The sequence below is a fragment of the Dermacentor albipictus genome, chromosome 3 (genome assembly GCF_038994185.2).
Source record: "Dermacentor albipictus isolate Rhodes 1998 colony chromosome 3, USDA_Dalb.pri_finalv2, whole genome shotgun sequence".
Taxonomy (NCBI): Eukaryota; Metazoa; Arthropoda; class Arachnida; order Ixodida; family Ixodidae; genus Dermacentor; species Dermacentor albipictus.
This window is the reverse complement of record NC_091823.1, coordinates 12,053,648-12,063,072: the sequence shown is the minus strand read 5'-3', so window position 1 is coordinate 12,063,072 and position 9,425 is coordinate 12,053,648. Positions and strand designations below refer to the sequence as shown.

The window sequence follows — 9,425 nt, the reverse complement described above, 5'->3', positions numbered from 1 at the left end:
GTAGTAGAGATTGAAGAAACTGTTATAATCGGCCACTTGTGCGAAAGGTCAGCGTCTTCTGTCCCGCAAGATATGGGCTATTATAACGTGTCCCAGCTAACGTTTAGCTAAGCTGTTTAAAATATAGTCACGATGCGATGTACGATTTTAAAATCTACATTGTTCGGTCGTAATACATCTGTTGGTCGTATAATCGTATCTTGCACGATGATTGCACCTTTTTTTATCAACAGCTTGGCTAACCTAAGCTTAGACACACTATATTGGTAGCCAACCAGTCCTGAGGCTCCTGCGCTAAAGAACTCCTTGCGTAGAGAATTTTCATGGGGAACAATACTTACTGTGCTGTATTATAATAATATTACACAGTCAGTCAGAGGGCTAATTCCAGAAGCTTTTCATTCGTAAGGGCTGTTGCCCATTGGTCTGCCACCAATGCTAATGATGTCTCCCACATCACGATTGACTCGATCGCATATTCTCTTACAAACAGTTTCCGCGTAACAGCGTTTTGTGAATACGGGCCAGGTTTTCGCTTTCCCTGTTCACCGCTGGTCTTTTCATAGAAAAGATTAAGGCAAGTTTACTGCATAAAGTAACGAAGTAAAACACATAATATGCCGCTCTAGACATTACGCAAATATTTCATACCACGCACATTAAAGGAGTGGAGACAGTTGCCATCACACAACGGTACCGAAACTAACATCAGCAAATTCCAAGACTTTATTCATAATGACGTCTAGGTAACCACCCTCGTCAACTACTCCATTGATTTGTTGTTGCCACATTGTGCTTTCTTACATAAATGTTTTGCTTATCGTTATGTTTGCTAGAATTTTTTGCTACATACTTACCCCGTTTGCTGTAATTTATATTCTTGTACTGCACTTTTTTTGTTATTTTGTACTGCCTATGTTCTTGAATGATTCTCGTTTGGTATGTTTTATATTGACCTGGTATATCGACCAGTACCTGTAGGTATATTACATATACGATAGTTATATTACTTTGTGCATACTCTACTGCGTTTTTTTTTTGTTTCTCCTAAATTTTGTGTTTATCTGCACTGTCATTTTGTAAATTATTGTTTTGATCGGAATCATATTTACAGTACTGTTCATCTTATTTGCATTTGTCCCTCTAATGCAATACCGTCAACCAGACGATTGATGGTATTAATAGAGGGTGCGATAGATAGATAGATAGATAGATAGGTAGATAGATATATAGATAGATAGATAGATAGATAGATAGATAGATAGATAGATAGATAGATAGATAGATAGATAGATAGATAGATAGATAGATAGATAGATAGATAGATAGATAGATAGATAGATAGATAGATAGATAGATAGATAGATAGATAGATAGATAGATAGATAGATAGATAGATAGATAGATAGATAGATAGATAGATAGATAGATAGATAGATAGATAGATAGATAGATAGATAGATAGATAGATAGATAGATAGATAGATAGATAGATAGATAGAATCTCGTTTCCTTATTGCTACATCCTTTTGGCTAAATATACTGCGAGATGGGACCGGCAACGTCCGTGCATTTGGTCGGTATAACGTTGGACAAAACAGTAAACAAAAAGACACTGACGCTGGCGCCAAGCCATATTTACATTCTCCAAGAAGTATTTGTGTCACATAAAGAAAATGGTCATTAGTACTGCGACTGCTTCCTTCCTCTATCGCTACCTGCCAAGCTTGTTCCTTTTGTCTTACTTTACAGAAGCCCACTTGGAAAGCGTGGTACCAGCATTGAAAAATGTTTCTACGTTTCAAAAATTATGATTGAGCTTGGCTCAAAAAAGCTATGTGTATGCCCATAAGCTGAGTTTTTTTCCGCTTCTTAAATTACTAGAACCCTTTGGCGACTTTCTTTTTTCTTGTCGTTTACCATGCTCTATTCTCTGTCATAATTTTACTTTAGATTTCGTGATGTGCCACATTGTTTTTTTTTTCTTGGATTCTATCTTTCGTTTCTAAGCTTCCGGCCTTTCTTCATTAAGAGCAGGCAGTCGTTGTTCCTCTTCCTGTGGCAGTTGCCAGCTCACTCTTCCGCTTCTTTCACTTCCTGTCTGGGCGTCTGTCAGCATTAAAAAACCAAAGAAGGATATAAATGGTAACAAAGAGCCGCATAGTTATACGTATAAGGCATATCCTGCGATCGCGTGAAACCTTATCGCGCGTGAATGCGTTCAGCTTGCTTGCTTGCCGGTAGCAAGTCTCCATTCCTGATATAACGTCATGCTGCCGTTTCTACCCGGTCCGGGTGAAAGATCAGGCTTATAGAACCAAGCAGCCGACCATGGCTTAACTTCCAAAGCATGAATCTGAGATTGTCCTTGCGAAAGTAACATTTCCGTTACATTGTGGTACGCTAATACAAGTGTGTTGTTTCTGGTGAAATACGCTTTTATGTGTGCACAGCCGGGAACTTACCTGCAACAGGGTTCACAAAGTCTTTCGGTCGTAAGATCTAGGGCCTTGCACTTTCGATTAATCGCATGCGCGCTTACCCCTTCCAGCGCACGTTGATTGGCTGAGCCAGTGAACGGAATTCCCGGCGCTCTAATGAAGCATCACAGTCTACACATTACTTCACGCCAAAATTTACCAGAAAGCGATCACTGAAGAATACGACCCCTGTTTGTCATTGAATGGCGCTGCAAAGACTTTCGCTATCGTGTTTGACTCGTACCTGTTTGTACAAACCGTTCTTGCATGCTGTTGCGACGCCTCTTTCTCGCAACTCGACCGGCGTTACTATTGGATAGCGTGGTGTCGTTGGCGGGCTGCAGGCGTCGGGTAGACCATGGCGACCAGGCAAGGACGAGACGATTTCTAGTGCCAAACTTGCACGGTTTAGTGAATTGTTGGTGAAAGATGAGAAGCGAATGAAGTGAAAAAGTAGATTGCGGGGCCACTTAAACAGGCCCTCAAAAATCGTAGGCGGGATCGAGCTCACGTCAACATCACGTGACAGGCACTGAGTCTGGTTGTGGATGGACTGCTGATCCCTGTCCCAGGTGACGTTCGCACGTGCGTCTCTCGCGGCTACACGTGCGTCGCGGATCGTAGGTGGCGTTGGTTCGCGGAAAGGGTTCTGCCTTTGGTCGCACACACAAAGGGGCCCGTCATCACTGCGGGGTGGCTGCCAGACCGGCATCCCCACGAGGCAACCATAGAAAATTAGGAAGCCATCTTCCGTTTCGGTTGAGCAGGGTCTTTCGAGCATCTATTTTTTTGCCCGGGGTGGTACACGCCAACCGTAACAGTGCGCATTGTTTTGCGAACGCTGAAGCTTTTTGCCAAAAAGCGCTTCGAACTGAGCACAGGATAGCGCAATGAGTCGGTGAGCGGCAAATGTTGGTAAGGTCTCTGTGGAGACAAGCGGCAGCCGTTGTTTCAGAGACCTAACTTGCTTGTCATGCTGCAAGAATGATATCTTATAGCATAAATATGCAAGTTAAACCGAACAAAAAAGAAAACGAACAAAGAACGGTTTGTGCGAACATGAGGTAGAAAGGCCCCCATGTTGGGCATAGTTTCATACAATAGATCACTAGAGGGCGGTAGCGCCTGCGGGAGCTGCATGCAGGGCGGTCCAGCCAGCATGGGAATGGTGGTTAGTGCATGAATTTGCCTAAGCTTCGTCATTCTGGCTTTAAGCACGGCTTCGTGACTTTTCATACTCCCATTTTTAACAAAGTACTGCGTCATAAACTATTAAACCCTAATAAGGTTTTCCGATGGCATGATTCGAAGAGAGAGCCTCTAGCATAGATGGCTGGTATTGAAGCCATTACGCCACGAAAGTAATTTTTTTTCCTTACGTTATATTTGTTAGATCGCGTATAATACTGTATCCGAGAAATGCGCAAGTACAATGCGCAGACAAGCAGCGTGGAACACCCTTAAGAGCAAGCTTTAGACCTGGGGCTCCTATCTAAATACATGTAAAAGGAGAATTTGGTTTTCTCGGCAACTGCTGCATCAAATATGGCCAGGTTTGTCGCATTTAAAACAAAAAGTTATAACCTAGTGACTGTTGGTTTCGAATTTTTGATTTAGGTTGTCCATATTTTATTAGATTGGTGAAAATCAAACATGTTAAAAAACAAAGCTATCAAGTATACAATACTGTAACTGAACAATGAAAAACAATACCACAATTCTGTGAATTGAATCTAACAGTACACTTAAAGCGGACAAAATTGGTATGTTACACATGAATCTAAAAAAATGTAATATGGGAATACAGCTTTTGTAGAACCCTCGTACACAACGTAACAAATTCACCTAAGATGTAAAAGGACATATCGAATTTGTCCGCTTTCAATGATATAATGGATTCTGCTGGCAAGACTGCGATATTTGTTATTGATGCAGGGCTATGGATTTGTAAGCTTCGTGCTTCTATTTTTTTCAAACGTTTGAATTTTTCGAAATTCTTCTAACGAATTGCAGGCCTTAAATCGAAATTCCGCTTCCACCAGTCACTAGAATTTAACTTTCTCTCTCAAATGCAACAAATTTCATTAAAATCGGTCCATGGGGTTGCCCGAGAAAAACGTTTTTGCGCTTTACATGTATTTCAATAGGCTGCGTTGGAGTTGGGCCTGAGCTAAAGCTTCCTCTTTAAATTTTCTCACGGACAAGCCAACGCGTTGGAGACGCTTGGCGCTATTCAATTTGGCCATCTCGATAGGGCGGAACGGCTACAATTCGTAATGATCGAAGTGGTTATGCGTGTTCGCGAAGTCTTAGTAACTTATGTATTTAGCAAGTATATATTCCTTTGCCATTTAGGCCTATGAAGGCCAAAATTCGTTGTAAACGAAACCACAAGAACGTTTGCCGACTTTGTGAGCGGACTTGTGTGCTTACGGGAACATTACTTATTCCAGACATGTAAATGAGATAAATGACTAAATGTAAGAGTGCGTTATCTCTAAGAAGAGTTTCTGAGAAAGATTTGTACGATGGGAGAACAAGATTGCTGAACGATTTGATCTCTGGTAACAATGGATCGAGGTTCTTGTCCGTACGTCGTACTAATAGGTGTAGAGCTATTGGAAAAAAACAATAATATTTCAATAAAATATAGCTTCGTTATTAGGAAACCGACGTCAGTGGCCATTTGCCAGTGCAGAAAGGGTAGTACATCAGAAATAGCAAATAAAGACACTACAAGGACGCCACAGTGCGGTAAGGCACAAGGTGCCAACCAGTACGGTGCTATCATTTGTTCATATATGGCGCTATCATTTATTCATTGGTACTAGCCGCCAGCATTTTAGGAGTTGGCATTTGACTAATGCCTGAACTGATGGCAGCCTAAATTTGGGAGCACTTAAGGGCACATCCTTATATGAAAATGGAGTCAAAGTGACTTCTTGTGCAAAAGCATTGTTGGGAACAATGGGTTCGTTCATGCTTATAAAGACTGCAGTGCTGCAAAAACGCAGGTGAACAGAAGGGAAGAAAGCTAAAAAGGCATGGAATAGCAGTGACACGGGTGGCACTGTTCATGTTTCTTTGCCTTTGCCCATGTGTTTCTGCTCAGCAGTGTAGATAGACAAACCTTGTAATAGCAATGAAAGGTTGCGCAGAAATGCGTAACTGAGGCTGAATGAGTGAGCGAGTGTGACTGTGTATATAAAAAACATAGAAGGTAACCTTCTAGCAAGTTTCGCAAACCATTTAGTAGTAACCCTGTAGATCCGCAGCTAATTCAAAGTGTTAGTCGACAGAAAACATTCGCAGTTCCACGCGAAAGGCGAAGTAGCGATTGCGATAGCAAATTAGCAGATAGCTGTACGAAGTAAAGATAGTAGTTTTACCGGCAGTGTATACTTGTGAACATTCGCTTAGTAACTAAAATAACAGTGGTAGAATGTGTAAACGTGACTCAACGAGGACGTAGAAAGAAACAGACACACAGAGACAGCGCTGTCTTTGTGTGTCTGCTTCTTCCTACGTCTTTGTTCAGTCGCGCTTACACATTCTGTAATGGATTCAAACCAACTAGCCCGCCAATGTGTTTTAAATAAGTTGACCAGCATGGTGTCACGTGCACAGGTAAACATGACCACATGTCGCTCAATGAGCGTGGAAATTCCATCAAAATACAGGAGTATGGAATCGCGGCAGCAGCAAGCGAATCGACCTTCATGCATCTCTCGCTTTAACGCAAACAAACGTTGAAAACACAGCGCATACGAAGCTACCGGCTCCACGCGCACTCTACAAACATCGCAAATCGCCTTGAAGATGAGGCACGCGCGGGCGCGCACTTTAGTCACGTCGCAGATCGCTTTCAAGACACACGAGCGCCGGCAACGCCTCCCTAGGGCGTCCGCCAGAGGCGTCTACTAAGGCGTCCGTCCGGCCAACGCCGTAGTAGACGCCGCAGTCACTCTGTACGGAGCGTCAGGCGAGGAGGACACCGAGAAAGCCTGGCAGCCGAAGGAGAAAAACACCCCTCCTCCTTCGCTTGACCCCCTGCCTCGCGCGCGACAGCATAGGGCATACATTCGGGCCGCGTTCCTCGCTCGCGCACGCGAGATTGAACCGCGTTCGACGGCTCACCCTCGTGAGCTTTCTCTCATGCGGAACCTCATGGCGAAGCCGACGGCAGAAATGCGCCTGGACTGTCCATACAATTGCTATCACAATAAATAGAGACAACGGGCTGCTTCTGCCGCTTGGACGCTGACTCCAACGACCTGGCTTGACGCTTACGAGCGGGCTCCAGTGCGTGATTTTCAACGGTATTTTACGCTCGACGCCTACGATTAGACTCTCGCATCTGCTCTCGCTGACGTTCTTCGGAGGCAAAGTCACTGGCCGTATTCTCCGCTTCTGCACGGGTACGTTGTCGTGATAGTCGCGTCTCAGCTACTGACGCCTTTCCTCGTACTCGGCTTGTTCTTCGGCCATGCGCATAATACGTGGTGTTCCATTTTTTTTCCATTTTATCGCGATAGCAATTATATGGACACTCCAGGCGAATTTCTGCCATCGGCATCGCCGTCACCGTGATGTTCTGCATAAAGTCAGAGGGCGATAAAATCGTCACCGAGCGCCATATGCTGTATATGCTAGTGAAAGTGTGTGAGGGTGAGCCGGTGAACGCGGTTCGATCTCGCGAGCGAGGAACGCGGCCCGGAAGCGTGACGTCTGTCGCGCGCGAAGGCACGGGGTTCGAGTGAGGGAGGGATGGAGGGGGCGTTCTTCTCTGGCGGCTGCTTCGCCCACCATTCCGTACAGGGTGGAGACATACGCAGCGTTCCTACGGCGTCAGACACGCGAACCACGGACAGCATTGTAGACGCCTTTGGCGGACGCCGTAGGGATGCGTTGCTGGCGCTAGCGTGTGTTGTAAGCCATTTGCCACGTGGCCAAAGTGCACGACCGCACGGGCCTCATCTTCAAAGCGATCATCCTCAAAGAGTGCGCGTCGTGCAGGTAGCTTCGTATGCGCCGTGCTTGCGACGTTTCGTTCCCGTTGAAGCGAGAGATGCACGAAGGTAAATTCGCTTGCTGCTGTCGCGGTTCCAAACTCCGGCATTTCGACAGTGAGTTTCCGCGCTCATCGAGCGAGATGTATTCATGTTTACTTGTGCGCGCGTGACACCGTGCTCGTTATTTAGTTAAAGCACGTTGGGAGGCTAGTTGGTTTGAATCCATGATAGAATGTGTAAGCGCGACTGAAGTACGTAGAAAGAAGCACACGCACAAAGACGGCGCTGTCTCTGGGTGCGCGTTTCTTTCTACGACCTCGTTGGGTCACGCTTACACATTGTAACATTGTTAATTTAACAAGTAAGCGAATGGTTACAAGTTTGTACGGCCAATAATACTACTACCCTTACTTCGTACGGCTATCTACTAATTTGCTATCGCAATCGGTGCTTCGCCTTTTGGGTGGAACTGCGATTTTTTTTTATGCACTTACACATGTTCCAATGGTCCACCTCTGCAATGCACAATCCGCTTCTTAAACACCGCGGCAGCTACCGCAGCGAACATCTCCGTGTTTTCCCACCACAACTGCCGCGCAGTTGTATTGAGGGCAGTTGAGAGCAGACGCAGCCGGCAGAAACGGCGGCCAGCACGGATGCGTTCCCCCACAGAGCAGGTGCGGCTCGCTATGAAATCCGCCTCCTTTCTTCTGCGCCGTATACTATCGTTCGTTACCCTTTTTTGTTCCCTTTACGAATGTTGGCCAGCCCACATAATACCCCCCCCCCCCCCCCCCCACACACACACAAGAGCACCATACGACTCATTAGTACAAGTCCGTCAGGTAAACAGGTTCGCTGTACAAAAAAAAAAAAAATAGAAAAATCAATCAAAAAAGAACATCGCAGTTTCACCCGAGGGGCGAAGCGTAGACAGGGCTAGCAATGTGTACTTATATCACGGGAAGCAAGGCTTCATTTCTTTATGGGCGTGCGCTGCTACTAAACCACAAGGACATGTAGCCCTTATCGCATTACCTCGTGCTTTTGCACTGCGCCGTCTTGGCGCATCCGGCGTTGGATTGCAGCGTTCACGACAGGCGCACCTGTTAAACGTTCCGCCGCTTCAGATGCGCTCCGGGCCGGTGCGTTGGGTTGAATAATTACAAGGAAGCAACAACCAAAGAAGCTTTAGCTCTCGACGAACAATAATTTTTTATTCAAATATAGAAAAACAGAGAGAGAGAGAGAGAGAGAGGGAGAGAGAGAGAGATAAGGAGGAAAGGCAGAGAGGTTAACCACATATCTGTCTTTGGTTTGCTATTCTGCACTGGGCTTGGGAGAGAGGGGTTAGAAAAAGGACGCAAAACGAAGAAATACTTTTGTGGGACAGACGGTGGACCGATTTCATTGAAAATTTTGCATTTCACAGAAATTAAATTTTAGTGCCAGTACGAAGCAGAGTTGCAAATGCGAAGCATTTCTTAGAGAACATTTGCCACTTGGACATCTACGTGGTCACCTATGTCTAGGTGCTCTCATGGTGATTTCGATAATTTGGAAGGCATTACAATTAGCATAGTATCACGAGTATCTATGACGAACATATATGATAAGTCATGACATGAATATCATGAAATGTGTGTCACGGGGGGGGGGGGAGGGGCAGGTCATGAAACAGCCGCCTACGTCGTGGTGCTCCCATGGTCGTTTCGTCAACTTGATATTTATCACAATTGCCATAGGATGACAAGAGTGTATGACGAACATAAATGCTAGGTCATGGCATGAATATCATGACATGCGTGTCATGTAGGTCATGAAACAGCCGCCTACGTCGTGGTATGTACCGAAATTGGCATTGTATGACAAGAGCGTACGACGAACATAAATGATAGGTCATGAGTGTCATGTAGATCATGAAACAGCCACC

At 45.1% G+C, this 9,425-nt stretch overlaps 1 long non-coding RNA gene across 1 annotated transcript in view; it reads left to right on the top strand.

The window, feature by feature from the left end:
* LOC139057230 (uncharacterized) overlaps positions 1–9,425 on the top strand; it is a 348,067-nt gene that overhangs the window by 11,602 nt on the left and 327,040 nt on the right. The window lies entirely within an intron of this gene.